At 45.5% G+C, this 15,996-nt stretch overlaps 1 long non-coding RNA gene across 1 annotated transcript; it reads right to left on the reverse strand.

Annotated features, from left to right (window-relative positions):
- Positions 1 to 931: 931 nt before the first annotated feature.
- Positions 932 to 15,601, reverse strand: LOC145517658 (uncharacterized). Its single transcript, XR_014062234.1, has 4 exons — positions 14,909 to 15,601; positions 14,147 to 14,272; positions 7,355 to 7,449; positions 932 to 1,285 (listed from the first exon to the last, which is right to left on the reverse strand). It is a non-coding gene; the product is annotated as an uncharacterized LOC145517658 (long non-coding RNA).
- Between the last annotated feature and the right edge of the window lie 395 nt (positions 15,602 to 15,996).

The raw sequence follows: 15,996 nt of genomic DNA on the forward strand, positions 1-15,996 counted from the left end.
GCTCGCTCATCTTCCATCCTGGTGCTGAAACCCAAAACCCAAAACCCAGGAGGGAACATCCACCGCAACTGGGTAGGCTTCTCTCACTGTTGCAGAAACCAAGCACCACACTCGGAGAGCTGGAGAACTCAGGTTTATTACGCCTGGGGGCCCCGAGGAGTTAGCACTCCAAGCTCTGAGCCCCAAACAAAGGGATTACAGAGTTTTTATACATGGACAGGCATGATTAAGCGGGTTTGCAGGTTTGCAGGGGCTGGGCAATTAATTGCAAAGAGCAGGACAAGGGTGAGTGAGATAAGCTGCAGTTCCTAGTATCATTGAGTCCCCACTTTCTGAGACCTACGTGATCTTGACTTTGCAAGGAGCAAGCTGAGTTACACAGGCAGAAGGAAAAGGAGGTAAAATTTTAACTTTTCCTCTTCATCACCAGACTCCCTCCGGTGGTCCCCTCCCTTGGTCCTTGCCAAGAAGCTGAATCAGAGCTCTCCACTTGCCTTGCTGGACTGACATCCACACTGGCCCACATTTCATCCATAGTTACAAGGGTGAGTGAAATCCCATCCCCTCGGATCTGCTCTCTCTCGCCTCATTTCCAAGTCCTAGCACTAGGCAGCCTCCTGGCCCCAAGGCCCTCAGGCTCTCGGCCTTGTGCCCTGTCTGACTTTGAAATAGGGGATGGCCATTTCAAAGCAGACTACTATTACTCTCTGAGAAAGTTCTGAGAAAGGGGATGCCTTTTCTCTCAGACCTTTCTCCTCGCTTTCCCTCGTCCTTGTCTACCCTGCCTATTCAGTGGCATGTCCAGGCTTTCTTTGCTCTCCGCTCTCGACCCTTCCTCTGTGAATCTGTTGCAGGAAGGGGGACCCCTTCCAGGGCCCAAAACTGGGCTCTCTTCTAACACTCAGAAATGAATAGTCTGAGGAGACACATGTGCTGACAAAGACAGATTTTATTGGGAAAGGGCGCCTGGGCGTAGAGCAGTAGTGTAAGGGAACCCAGGAAGACTGCTCTGCCACGTGGCTTGCAGTCTCGGGTTTTATGGTGATGGGATTAGTTTCCGGGTTGTCTTTAGCCACTCACCCTGACTCAGAGTCCTTCCTGGTGGTGCACGCCTTGTTCAGCCAAGATGGATGCCAGAGAGAAGGATTCTGGGAGGTGATCGGACATGTTGTATCTCCTTTTGACCTTTCCTGAACTCTTCTGGTTGGTGGTGCCTTGTTAGTTCCCTGTTCCTTACCAGGACTTCCTGTTGTAGAACTACTCATGTAGATGGTTACTATGGTGCCTGGCCAGGGTGGGCGGTTTCAGTCAGTGTGCTTCCCCTAGCACATCCTGCTCTACTTCTCAAATACAATTAGCCCACTCTGGGCCACATCCTCCTAATACGATATCTCCCATCCCTGTTCAGACTTTTCTTCTTCCTTCGACCCCTCTGACCACAGCCCACCCACTCCCTATCGCTCCCAATCCCCTAGCAGCCACTCCAGATCCAGTTCCACAACCTCCACCTTATGCCCCCTCCTCCCTCCCTCCTTCTAAAGGGCAGGCCGCCCTCCGCTCCCAAACCCCTTCCCCTGCCTTTTCTGGAGGCAGGCTCTACCCCAGGATCCCAAGGCTCTACCCCGACCTCCCTAGATCCTCTCCACATAGTTGTCCTGAACAACGTTAAAGGAAATGGCACAGCAGGACCCCACTCCTTCCCCTGCCCCATTCCTCCCTTTAAGGGAAGCAGCTGGAGCAGAAGGTTGTTCAGGTTCATGTCCCATTCTCCCTCACCCATCTATCTCCAATCGAAAAGAGTCTTGGCTCCTTCTTTTCTGCTGTTGCTGCTGCTAAGTCGCTTCAGTCGTGTCCGACTCTGTGCGACCCCATAGACGGCAGCCTACCAGGCTCCCCCATCCCTGGGATTCTCCAGGCAAGAACACTGGAGTGGGTTGCCATTTCCTTCTCCAATGCATGAAAGTGAAGTTGCTCAGTCGTGCCAGACTCTTCACGACCCCATGGACTTCAGCCTACCAGGCTCCTCCATCCATGGGATTTTCCAGGCAAGAGTACTGGAGTGGGGTGCCATTGCCTTCTCCATCCTTCTCTTCAGACCCTGATAATTATCTAAAAGAATTCAAGTATCTTACTCAGTCTTGCCATTTAACCTGGCATGATATTTCCATCATCCTTTGCTCCACTCTTCTCCCAGAAGAGAAGGAACGAGTATGGCGAGCCTCTCAGGACCATGCTGATGAGATACACAGGACAGGCGATACCAAGCCTGTAGGGGCCACCGCTGTCCCCCGAGATGATCCCAACTGGGATTATCGGGCAGGGAGACCTGGACGAGCAGCCTGTGATCACGTGGTTGCTCACCTCATTGTGGGCCTTCAAAAGGCCGGACATAAAGCCATCAACTTTGATAAGCTCTGGCTAATAACTCAAGGGCTAGATGAAAACCAGGCACAATTTCTAACCAGGTTAGCGGAAGCCCTACAAAAACATACAAGATTAGACCCCACTTCAACAGAGGGCACCATTGTCCTTAACACCCATTTTATCTCCCAATCATCCCCAGATATCCGAAAGAAACTAAAAAAGGCAGGAGAAGGGCCCTCAAACCCCTCAACGAGACCTTTTAAATTTAGCCTCTAAGATTTTCAATAACCAGGAAGAGCAGGCAGAACTAGAGAAGGCCCACGGAGATCAGGTTAAATACCACCTTTTAGCCACTGCCCTACATAGCTCCACATTCCATCAATCAACAAAGACAAGAAGCCACCTGGGCCCTGCTTCAACTGCCCCAAAGAAGGTCACTGGGCCCCCTCATGCCTAAAGCCAAGGCCCCCTCCAGGTCCGTGTCCCAGCTGTGGCGTAAAGTGACATTGGCAGGTCAACTGCCCAAATCGCTCTCCAGGGATCCGGACAGCCTCTCCTGATCCCGAGCAGGGGTCCTCCGACCCAGCTCTGCCCAGCCTCCTTGGACTCGCTGCTGAAGACTGTAGGCGCCCAGGGCCCCAGGGTGACTCTCATCATCTCTAGGGAGCCCAGGGCAACTCTCACAGTGTCAGTGAAGCTGATCTCTTTTCTCGTCTACACGGGGCCACTTACTCTGCTGTGCCTGCCTGCTCCAGAAAAACCAAGGTCTCTCAGGTTTCTGTTATGGGGGTTGACAGTTTAATATCTACACGAATAACTGAGCCTCTACTTTGCACACTTCAAGATACCCCATTTTCCCATTCTTTCCTCATACTTCCAAAATGCCCCCCTCCTATTCTTGGAGAGACCTTCTCTCAAAATTCAAAGCCTCTATTATTATCCCAAGCCCACCCTCTGATCTGGCCTGGCTACTGCTCCTCACCCCACCTTCTCTTCCCCCACCCCATTGCCCTCCTCGTCCAGAAACCCCATAGTTTGGGGTACAGACAACCCATCTGTCGCCTCTCATCATGCTCCAATTCATATCTGCCTCAAAGACCCCTCTAAATTCCCCAATCAATGACAATACCCAATCTCCCAAAAACATCAACAAGGGTTAAAGCCTATCGTCATTAAACTCCTATGTCAGGGCCTCTTGCGCCCAAGTCGCTCTCCCTATAACACCCCTATCTTACCCTTCAAAAAGCCAAATGGCTCCTATCACCTGGTCCAGGACCTGAGAGTATCAATGCAGCTGTTATCCCCATACACCCAGCAGTTCCAAATCCCTATACTCTTCTCTCTCTCATTCCCTCTTCCACTACCCACTTCACCGTTCTACATCTCAAGGATGCCTTCTTTACCATCCCTTTACACCCAAACTCTCAAAACCTCTTTGCCTTTATCCAGACTGATCCAGACAATCATCGCTCCCAACAGTTGACAGGGCCAGTCCTCACACAAGGCTTTCATGATAGCCCTCATTTCTTTGGCCAAGCTCTAGCATCAGGCCTAACCTCTGTTGACCTTATTCTGAGTACTGTCCTCCAATATGTGGATGATCTCCTCCTTTGTAGTCCTTTGCTTACACACTCTCAACAACACACTACACAACTCCTCAATTTTCTAACCTATCAAGGCTATCGAGTGTCTCTCACCAAGGTTCAGCTCTCTTTCCCTAGAGTCACCTATCTTAGAGTCCTTTTATTACCAACCAAAAGATATATTACTACCGATAGAAAGTCCCTTATATCTACCCTACCACTCCCTACATCAAAATCAGAAATCCTGTCCTTCTTGGGGTTAGCTGGATATCTACGCCTCTGGATTCTTAATTTCACCCTCTTGGCACAAACCCTATATCAAGCCACCCGAGATCTTTCAGAACCCCTAGAGCTAAAATCAAATATCTGTTCAGGCCTTAACACCCTTAAGAAAGCCACTCTCTCAGCCTCAGCTCTCACACTTCCTGAGCTTTCTCATGCCTTTATACTCTACACTACCGAGAGAAACAAAATTGCCCTGGGAGTTCTGGGACAAAATCAGGGCCCCTGCCATCTATCCAAGCAACTAGATCCCACAATTCGAGGTTGGCCAGCCTGCCGACGTGCTCTGGCAGCAGCTGCGCTCCTCGCTCAGGAAAGTAAAAAACTTACTTTTGAAGCACCCATTGTCATTCATTTACCACATGAGTTTAGGGACTTACTTTCTCACAAATCCTTGACCCTTCTATCTCCTTCACATATCCAACTAATTCATGCCACCCTTCTTGAATCTCCTGAGTTCTCCTTTGAATGCTGTTATACTCTCAACCCAGCCACCCTTATCTTCTGAGCCCCCATCCATGCTTGCAAAGAGGCATTAGAAGACCTGATGTCCCATTTCTCCCACATTTCCTCAACCCCTTTAAATAACCCTGACTTTACTTGGTATATTGATGGCGGCTCCTCTATGACATCAGAAGGAAAAAAAGGGAACTGGATGTGCAATTGTCTCTGACACTGAAATGATTGAATCCCAACCTCTCCCCTCGGGAAACTCTTCCCAAAAGGCAGAACTTATTGCACTAACTAGAGCTCTTACCCTCACAGCTAACTAGAGAGCAAACATATACTCTGATTCTAAATATGCTTTCCACATCATACACTTAGATGCTGCCATCTGGAAGGAACGAGGGCTCCTACCTACTAAAGGCTCTCCCATAACTAACGCCTTGCTTATACTCCAGCTTTTAAAGGCAGCTAACATGCCAACTGAAGTAGGCATCATACATTGCCAAGGTCACCAGGCAGCCTCAGATCTCATTTCACAGGGCAATAACACCACAGATGGAGAAGCAGACCAAGCCTCACTCTGATCACCAGCTCAACAACTTACAGTAATCCCCAACATAAAGCCCCGTCACCTCCCTGAAGAAAACCCATGATTATTACAAGGAGACTGGTTACAAAAACAGAGCTGCTATGTCCTTCCCCAATCTCAGGCCACACAGATTCTTACGAACATTCATCAGGCCCTAAATGTAGGCACTAAACCTCTTTGTCGTCTCTTAAGTCCTCTTATCTTAAGACCTCTTATGGCATCACCGACTTGATGGACATGAGTCTGAGCAAGCTCTGAGAGTTGGTGATGGACAGGGAAGCCGGGTGTGCTGCAGTCCACGGGGTTGCAAAGAGTTGGACCTGACTGAGTGACTGAACTGAAGACCTCTTACCACCTCTCCTAACCTTCTTTCACTCCTACAACAGATCACTCACTCTTGCATTATCTGCTCCTCAGTCTCACTGCAGGGAGCTCTAAAGCCTAGTCCTTCATTCCTAACACATCAGGCTCGAGGGCATATCCCAGGAGAGGACTGACCAATTGACTTCACTCACATGCCTCCAACACGAAAATTAAAACTCACGCTCACTCTCAGAGACACTTTTTCAAGGTGGATTGAGGCTTTTCCTACGAGATCAGAAACTGCCTCAGAAACTGAGTAACACAGTTCCTCATACGAGAAGTCATCCCTCGTTTTGGTCTCCCACTCTCTCCAATCCGATAATGGGCCAGCTTTTATCTCCCAAATCACTCAACAAGTAGCCCAATCCCTTGGCATAACCTGGAAACTACATATTCCTTACAGACCCTCCCTATCCCACTAATTCATAGCCGACCCAAAGGGGCAGTTCAATTCATTCCTCTATTATTACTAAGTATAGGAATAGTGGCTGGGATTGGAACAGGGACAGCAGGACTCACAGCCTCTTTAAATTACTACCAAAGCCTTTCTAGAGACCTCACTGAGAGCCTAGAAGGAATAGCTACTAGCCTTATCACTATCCAAAACCAGCTAGATTCCTTGGCAGTTGTGGTCCTCCAAAACAGAAGAGGATTAGACGTCAGAAAAAGGGGGCCTATGTCTATTTTTGGAGGAAGCTTGCTGCTTCTGCGCCAACAAATCAGACGTTGTAAAGGAAGAAAGTTAAAGTTGCTCAGTCGTGTGGACTATACAGTCCATGGAATTCTCCAGGCCAGAATACTGGAATGGGTAGCCTTTCTTTTCTCCAGGGGATCTTTCCAACCCAGAGGATCTTCTCCCCAGATCCCAGGGGATCTTCTTCTCCCAGGGATCGAACCCAGGTCTCCCGCACTGCAGATGGATTCTTTACCAGCACGAGGTTGTAAACGAAGCAGCAAAAAATCTGACAAGCAGGGCCTCAAGAATACATCAACACTTCAGTAATTCATGGGAAACTGGTTAAGCAAATGGAATTGGATGCCCTGGGTCCTACCTTTTCTAGGCCGCCTTCTTCTACTTACTCTATTCTAACTTTTGGCCCATGTTTAATGCGTCTTTTTTCAAAATTTCTTCAGGACCACTTATGAGCTCTATCCAAGAGCTCTATCTAATCGAACTATCCATGAGCCATTTCTAACTTGTTCAAATTATCAAAAACTTCGGCCCCACACAAATACCCATGACCCACATTCCAGGCTTTTCTCATCTCACCCCCATGATGCCCCTGTCCCGCAGGAAGCAGTTACAAAAGACTGACCTTCGGCCCTTATCCCAAATCAAAAAGGCTGAATGACAGGGTCTACATGGAGGCTCATGGTAGAAAGGTGTCATAATGTTGATCTCGCAAACAAAGAATAAAATCACAGTGACCCTTGAGACTGACCAAGTTGCCCAAGTGATATTCTGTTTTCCTGCAGGCGCCTAACTTCTCAAGGCTATGAGACCACAGGATTCCAGACCTCTGGCTACATGACCACAGGACTCAACTACAGGCTAACAATTACCACCCCTTCAGAGAATTTTTCCTTTGCAGGGTATATGAAAGACCCTGTCAGAAAGGGAGGATCCTGGTTCTCCTTACGGGCCAGTCACCCTCTTGTTTCCCTCTAATAAATTTCCCTTTTCTTTGCCTGCCTGCCCAGCTTGCTCTCTTTGCTTCACACTCACCTTACAGTAGCCACAGGGATGGATCTAGAATACTCAGACACCAAGGGAACTCGGCCAGACAGGGCACGGCAATAACTCAAGATGTCCCTGCTAGGCTAAATAAAAAGAAAGCGAAAAAAAGAACTAATTTACAACCCAAAGAGATTTTATTGAGTCCCAGCTCACTCTGCTCCCCACAAAGTGGTGTCTCTGCTTTTTAATATGCTGTCTAGGTTTGTCAGAGCTTTTCTTCCAAGGAGCAAGTATCTTTTAATTTCATGGTTGCACACACCATCTGCAATGATTTGAGAGCCCAAGAAAATAAAATCTGTCACTGCTTCCACTTTTCCCCCTTCTATTTACCATGAAGTCATGGGATCAGATGCCATGATCTTGGTTTTTTGAATGTTGAGTTTTAAGCTAGCTTTTTCACTCTCCTCTTTCACCTTCATCACAGGGCTTTTTAGTTCTTCTTCACTTTCTGCAAGTAAAAGTGGCTTATCTTTAGGAATGCAACCGGTGTGATTTATCACATGAAAGATCGGACAGGGAAACCACTGTAATCTCTATTAAGAATTACAATTGAACCAGGGTAATCAGGCTACAAAGAAGAGATGAAAGTCATGGGAACTGGAAAGTAAGAAATACAAAACCATCATGTATTGTGTACAATATGATTGTGTTAAAAATCTAAATACTTTTTAAAATAAATTTGAATTTAAGAGGATCACTGGACATAGGTCAGTGACCCATTGTATTCCTTTATAAAAAAAAATTGAAAACAAAAGAATTTAAAATATGATTTACCAAAAATGCATAAAAGACCAAAGACCTAGGAATAAACATAGTACAAGTTAGACTGCAAACTACAGAATATTATTGAAGAAAATTAAAGGGGATACATGTAAACACCTAAATAGAGGATATATCAGATTTGTGGATTAAAAATTTGAATATTGTAAAGCTATCAGTTCTCCCCAGATTGATTCATAGATTTAATCATAATTAAAATCTAAGTAGAATACCCCAATAATTTTTTTTAAATCCCAGTAGAAGTTGTTGTGGAAATTATCCAGATGACTGTAAAATCATATGTCAAGTCAAAGGGTTTAGCATGTCCAAGCAAGAAGAAATCTGGAGAATTTACATCACCATCTATGGAGAATTTTTATTGTAAATTAGCACAATAGGAAGTTGATCCACAGAGAGAAAACTCCATTAAGAGAACAGAATTGAGAATTTAGAAGGAAATACACACAGAGAATGACCTGATTTATGATGATAGGGACCATGTAATGGAAAGAGTGACTTTTTAATGGTGGTTCTGGGTTGACTGGCTCACTATAAGGGAACAAAATGCCTTGAAACCCAGCATAAAAAAATATCAATGGCCAATGTATTCCAGGTGTAAAAAGTGAAACATGGAATCATGTGACTGACTGCCTGGGAATATTAAATATGCCATAAACATTGTTGCATTACATTGCTTCTCCTTCTGTTTATGATGTGTGCATGAGTGCTCAGTCATGTCTGACTCTTTGAGGTACTTACTAACTACTTGTTAACTGAATGAAACAGTGGTTTAACTCAAAATATGAACTGGAGTATCACATTCTTTCTTTGTAGAAAATATAACTCCAACTATAACATTATTAGTCTTTGTGCCGTAGACATCTTTACTGTGTGGTACTTAATGAAGTAAGCCATCCATTGATGTAACACATGTGAAAGATAGGCATTCTACTTTAAATTATCACATTAGAATGGTTTAAGAGAAAAACATCAATGCCTTCACAAATGTTTTCATCTTTATGCATTTCTGTACACCTAAGAGGAATTCAGGAATGCTGTATTTTCTCCATCTAGAAAGGTCTGCATTCTTTTATCCCTCTATGGTATCCAAGAAATCTGTCATGGTTATCCTTTCCTGAGAGCATCAAGGCTATGATTTTTGCTTCCTTCCTGAACTTCTGTACTCTCTGTACTTGCTGGTCACTTATCAAACACTGCCCTTTTTTGTCAGAAGATCAAAGTGTTAGTAGCTCAGTCATGTCCGACTCTTTGTGACCCTGTGGACTGTAGCCCGCCAGGTTCCTCTTCCCATGGGATTCCCCAGGCAAAAATACTGGAGTGGGTTGCCATTCTCTTCTCCAGGGGATCTTTCCAAACCAGGGATCAAACCTGGATCTCCCACGCTGCAGGCAGATTCTTCACCAACTGAGACACAAAGTGTAGTATAAAGCTGTGTGGTTCCGGATGAATTTTAAACCCCTTTGCTGGAGGTAGAAATCATGCCTACTTACCAATAATCTAACATTATAATTTGGACATAGCATAATTTAATTGACTAGTTACAAAGACTGATAAAGACTGAGCTCTCTAAGATCTAATACATGAAACAAATCTTCAAATATCAGGACTAATAACTCTTGAAGAAATAGTCAAAGTTATAATTAACTTCCAAGTAATGGAAGTCACAAGGAAGTCTGGGGTTGAAGAACAAAGATAAAACCTATTCAAGGAAGTCTGGGTTTAAAGAACAAAAATAAAACCTATTCAAAAACAAATAAATAAAACTGCTTCTAAACCTACAGAGATGGTAGAAGGCTAAAATATTGTGAAAAATCAAACCTATTCCATTTAGTTCCCGACATATTCCAAAAAGGCAGAGAGGAGAACCAACAGGTTTCATCAACCAGTCAGTTGATAAGCAACTCATCGCTAAGATAGATGTAAAGTGCCTTGATAATGATAATGGGCATCAGGTAATGTCCTCGTATTAGTCCAGTGATAGAATCGTAGAGAAATAGAAAAATAAAGGATAAAAGCCAGGTGGTCCTCAGATGCCAACCTCAAATGACTGACCTTTGTAAATGTCTTAGGTCTTAGCACAAACGTAAGTACTGAACACTTGACCAAATGTCTTAGGTCTTAGCACAAACGTAAGTACTGAACACTTGACCATTCCCAGCAGATAGTTTTCATTACGGAAGTACTTCATGAGTCACACTAGTACTTCGAGAACAATCTGAGTAATGACGTGCTTAAAATAAAACAAAAACTTTCATTTCCATCTCCATTTCCATATTTTCAATTTATGTTGTAAAGTAGTATGCTTAAAATTAAATCCCAAGTCCTCAAGTTATTATCACTGTCATCTTCACTGCTGATGAGTAAAAACTTCATTTATGATATAAAAAAAAAAAGTTCTAAACAGTGTACTAGTTGCATGGGAAGGTTTTTGAAAATGCACCAGGTACCTTTGACTGCTGCTGCTGCTGCTGCTAAGTCGCGTCAGCCGTGTCCGACTCTGTGCGACCCCATAGACAGCAGCCCACCAGGCTCCGCCGTCCCTAGGATTCTCCAGGCAAGACTAACTAGTGGCAATTACATTTTTTATAATGATACAGTCATGGAGAGAAATAAGAGCATATTGAAATTAAAGAGAATAATAAAATAGTAGAGGTAAACTAAAGTCCTAATTGTTGACATGTAAAGACAGATTCTGCACTACAAGGACATCTGTACTGGTTTCTCCTAACAACGGACGTGCAAGGAGGATGAATCACGAAGGCAAGTCTCTGGTCCCAGCACAAGACGGAGGGTTTAAACCCACGGGGGAGCACCAAGAAGCTGTGAGCTGTCTGCACCATTCCCATTGATTATGAATCCTCAGGAGACACAATGACGGCCCTCTACAAATTGATGACAGTCTGAGATAATCTTGCAGCTTCCCTGGTGGCTCAGACGGTAAAGAATCTGCTGCAATGCAGGAGACCCGGGTTTGATCCCTGGGCTCAGAAGATCCCCTGGAGGAGGGCCTGGTAACCCACTTCAGTAATCTTGCCTGGAGAACCTCCATGGACAGAGGAGCCTGGCGGGACAGTCCATGATCCGGCTGTGTGAGCACACGGCCATTAACATCATGAGTTTCTGCTTTCAGGTTCACCCCAGAGCATTCTACTTGTGAATGTCTTATACATAACTGAGCAGACCTCAAAGGAAAATGAATGGTACTCTTCAACTTTCTTCTTCTCAAGGCAATTTTAAAATTGTTTTCACTCTGATTCATTTATGGCCTCAAAAGTAAATTAGACCGTTTTACTACTGACAAGAGTTGCCAACAGCTACACAGAACCATGTTGAAAAAAGGTGGGACTAAGAGAAAGTGCAATATTTTTTATAATAAATCTATAATCTTTCATGGAAACTTTCTAAAAGTTACATTTGTATCTCAATCTCCAAAGATAAATTTTTATAATTTAACAAAAAGCTAAATTAAAGTGAAATGTCTTTGATAAATTAACTATGTCAACACTTGAAGGACATAAAAATGAAAAGCTAGTGTTCATGGTGTTGACTGAATCACATGTCAGGTGCAGTGTGAGTGCCTCTGAGCTGAGAGCTCTCTATCGTTGCTCAGCCGTGTCTGACTCCTCGTGACCCCAAGGTCTGTAGCCCACCAGGGTCCTCTGTCCCTGGGGTTCTCCAGGCAAGAGTGCTGGAGTGTGTTGCCATTCCCTTTTCCAGGGGACCTTCCCAACCCAGGGATTAAACTTACATCTCCTACATTGGCAGGTGGATTCTTTACCACTGAGCTACCTGGGAAGCCCCTGAACTCCTTTGAGCCAAGGTTACTGGCCTGCTGTCTGTTTATTCTGTGGAAGCTGAGATGGAAACCACAGCCAGCTCCCTGCCCCTCCTCAGTTCACACGCCAAGTGGGCATTTCACCCCTCACCACCCCCCCTGCCCAATCATGCCTCTCCGAGCACCCTCTGGCCAGCATTTTTCCATTGGAACCACTGTATAGGCCATTTTCATATATTCTGTGCGGATTAAGTACAAAGAACACTGTACACCTCCATTAAAATAAAAACCTAATTGTTCTGATGTTAACAAACAAATCGAGTGTTATTATTAACAAATAAAAAGACCACCACCTTTGGGAGCTGCCAAGGGTTTTCACAGATTTCTGCCTTCAAACAATCATTTCTTCTCTCTCCTTTTCCACTCCATTTAATCAATTAGAAAAGGCAAGTCTGCTTATTTTCAAAATCCACATTTCCCAATAGGAAATTGAAAGCCCAGAAAACAATTATGGAAAATGGGGCAGAGCAAAATGCAACAGTCATTTATGCTGTTGAAAGTTTCCCTGAACATCCATTTTCTGTTGCTTCTTTCTCACTTAAATGGGTTTTACCTATGTCCTCAAAAGGCTAGAGTCTGGAATATGAAGAATTGTTCTGGCTAATACAGAAAGTACTTCCTTACAACATCAGAACTAAAGGTAAGAATCTTAGAGAGTAGGTTAAAAACATCCTTGCTCTTTAGGTCTAGTAATTTCTTCAGTCTGATGAAGAATGATCTGATTTCTTCAAGCTGATTTGATCCAAATAAAAAATACAGCTAATGTACATAGCTTTAAATTTGAAGTATTAATAAATAAGTTTCAGTTCATAGTTATTGTTTTATGTATCTCATAAGAACTTTCACCAACTGATCCATAAATAGAGTGACTTAATAGAGTTTTGTATGTTTTTGAAACAAAATTTCATCATCTTCAGGTAATTGTATTATGGCTTTATTTTGAGAAATATTAGTTTGGATTATTTTAAATTAGGACACAGTTGAGAAAGACTGTAAAAATGCCTTTCGGAGAAGTGAGAACTCTGCGCTCCCACGCTGTCTGCCCAGCACCGCGGAGACAGGGCTATGCACATAAAAGAACTGTCTGCCGAAGAGCTAGATCGTATTTGTGCTCAGCATTAGCGAGAGCCCCAAGGCAACAGCGAAGATGTCGAAGATGTCGTCAAAGTGCAGCTGGGAATCTGTTAGCGATTCTCACGACGTTGACGGCAGTTTTATATCACCACTTTGAAACTTGTAAGCCAGAGCTTTGGTAACAGCGCACCGCTTTCTGCAGCTCTATGAAGAAACGCTTTGTGCTATGGCTGTGTGTGTCTAAAACCTGCTGAAATAACTGCATGACTTGGCATATGCATTCAACTGTACACTGAGGTAACGCCACAAATCAAACTAGCTATCTCAGTTTTCAAAAGTGAAATTTTCAGGGACATCCCTGGTGGTCCAGCGGTTAAGAATCCACCTTGCAATGCAGGGGGACTCGGGTTCGATCGCTGGTTGGAGAACTAAAATCTCACCTACCAAGGGGCAACTGAGCTTCGGCGCTGCAGCTACTGAGCCGCAGAGCCACGGCTCGAGTTTGCACAGCGACTCACAAGATCCCAGAAAAACGCAGCGAAGACCCCGCGTGCCCCGACTGAGACCTGATGCAGCCAAGTAAACATAATAAACAAACACATTCTTTAAAAGGGTGAACATTTTCAGCGTTTGGAAGAATAATACGTTTGAAATCTATGTGAGTTAATACATTTCTGAAAGAGCCGATTTCCTTGCACCACATGAGGGGGCTGTTTAAAGTCCTGAGACAGTGGGAGCTACGAGAAACACACGGGTTAAGAGAAGGCCACTGTGGCCGGAGACTCAGGGGTGGGGGTGGCCGCACCAGACCGCGGAGCGGCTGAGGATGGAAGCTCAGTTGTGAGGACGCTACCTTCATCACCGTCTGCTTCGTGACAGAATTCAGAAGCTTAGGAAAGAGTTTTCTCACTCTCTCTCTCCCCCCCCCACCCTTTTTTTTCCCCCACTCTCTTTCTTAATGAGACTTAATGGGCTTCCCTGGTGGCTCAGAGGGTAAAGCGTCTGCCTACAATGTGGGAGACCCGGGTTCGATCGCTGGGTCAGGACGATCCCCTGGCGAAGGAAATGGCAGCCCACTCCAGTATTCTTGCCTGGGAAGTCCCATGGACGGAGAAGAAGTCTGGTAGGCTGCAGTCCATGGGGTCGCAAAGAGTCGGACACAACCGAGCGCCTTCACCGAAGGAGACACTTGGGGCAGGTTTCTGGGAGCTCGGCGCCTGCGGGATGCAGGGGGAGCGTCACGGGCGCTGCCGGAGCTGGGGCGCCCGACTCCGTGCGGTCCAGCCGCGCAGGCGAGGGCGGGCGGAGGCCCCGCTTCAGGTGACCTGTGCCTTTCCAGAGCGGCTCTGTCTCCCCTCACGTGGCAGCCACTTCTCCCCAACGAGGGCCCCAGGGGGAGGAAAAGAGCGCGTCAAGGCTGTATACTGTCCCCTTGCTTATCAACTCTGCATAGAAGTATGCAGAGTACATCAGCGGAACGCTGGGCTGGATGAAGCACAAGCTGGAATCAAGACTGATGGGAGAAATACGAATAACCTCAGATATGCAGATGACACTACCCTTATGGCAGAAAGGGCAGAAGAACTAGAGCCTCCTGATGAAAGTGAAACAGGAGAGTGAAAAAGTTGTCTTAAAACTCAACATTCAGAAATCTAAGATTACGGCGTCTGGTCCCACCACTTCATGGGAAATAGGTGGGGAAATAATCGTAACAGTGAGAAACTTTATTTTCTTGGGCTCCAAAATCACTGCAGACGGTGACTGCAGCCATGAAATTAAAAGATGCTTGCTCCTTTGAAGAAAAGCTATGACCAACCTAGACAGCATATTAAAAAGCAGAGACATTACTTTACCAACAAAGGTCCGTCTAGTCAAGGCTATGGTTTTTCCAGCAGTCGTGTATGGATGTGAGAGTTGGATGATAAAGAAAGTTGAGTGCAGAAGAATTGGTGCTTTTGAACCATGGTGTTGGAGAAGACTCTTGAGAGTCCCTTGGACTGCAAGGAGATCCAACCAGTCCATCCTAAAGGAGATCAGTCCTGGAAATTCATTGGAAGGATTGATGGTGAAGCTGAAACTCCAATACTTCGGCTATCTGATTTGAAGAACTGACTTTTGGAAAAGACCCTGATGCTGGGAAAGATTGAAGGCAGGAGGAGAAGGGGATGACAGAGGATGAGATGGTTGTATGGCATCACTGACTCAATGGACATGAGTTTGAGCAGGCTCCAGGAGTTGGTGATGCAGAGGGAAGCCTGGTGTGCTGCAGTCCATGGGGTCGCACAGAGTCAGACATGACTGAGGGACTGAACTGAACTGAACTGCCTCCCAATAATGGCAAAGGTGAGCAATGAGCAGAGAAGAGAGAAAGGTGAAAAGGCAGGACTGAAAAGGCAAGAGAAGAGCCCATAGTCAGTTATTGGACCAGACCTCCTGCTCTGTGGGTTGTTGTCACCATCAGTTAACAGGGAGGAAGGGCAAGGGGATAGAATTCATTAAAGTAAGGGGCTAAGAATCTGCCTGCAATGTAGGAGACCCTGGTTCGATTCCTGGGTCAGGAGGATCCCCTGGAGAAGGGATAGGCTACCACTCCAGTATCTTGGGCTTCTCTGGTGGCTCAGCCGGTAAAGAATCCACCCGTAATGCGGGAGACCTGGGTTCAATCCCTGGGTTGGGAAGATCCCCTGGAGAAGGGAATGGCTACCCACTCCAGTATTCTGCCCTGGAGAATTCCATGGACTGTATAGTCCATGAGGTCACAAAGAGTCGGACATGACTGAGCGGCTTTCACTTTCAAGGAGCTCAGGAAGTCACAGAGATTGAGAGTCAGTTGCAGGTGAGAGCTTCCTGTCACAGCTCCTGAAACCTTTGGCCTCTGGTTGATAGATTATGCTCAGTGATGTGTATGTACGTCAGTGACCCTTCCAGGCTGATGAAGTGT

This window comes from Giraffa tippelskirchi, chromosome 8 (assembly GCF_054371585.1).
Source record: "Giraffa tippelskirchi isolate mGirTip1 chromosome 8, T2T-mGirTip1v1.2.pri, whole genome shotgun sequence".
Taxonomy (NCBI): domain Eukaryota; kingdom Metazoa; phylum Chordata; class Mammalia; order Artiodactyla; family Giraffidae; genus Giraffa; species Giraffa tippelskirchi.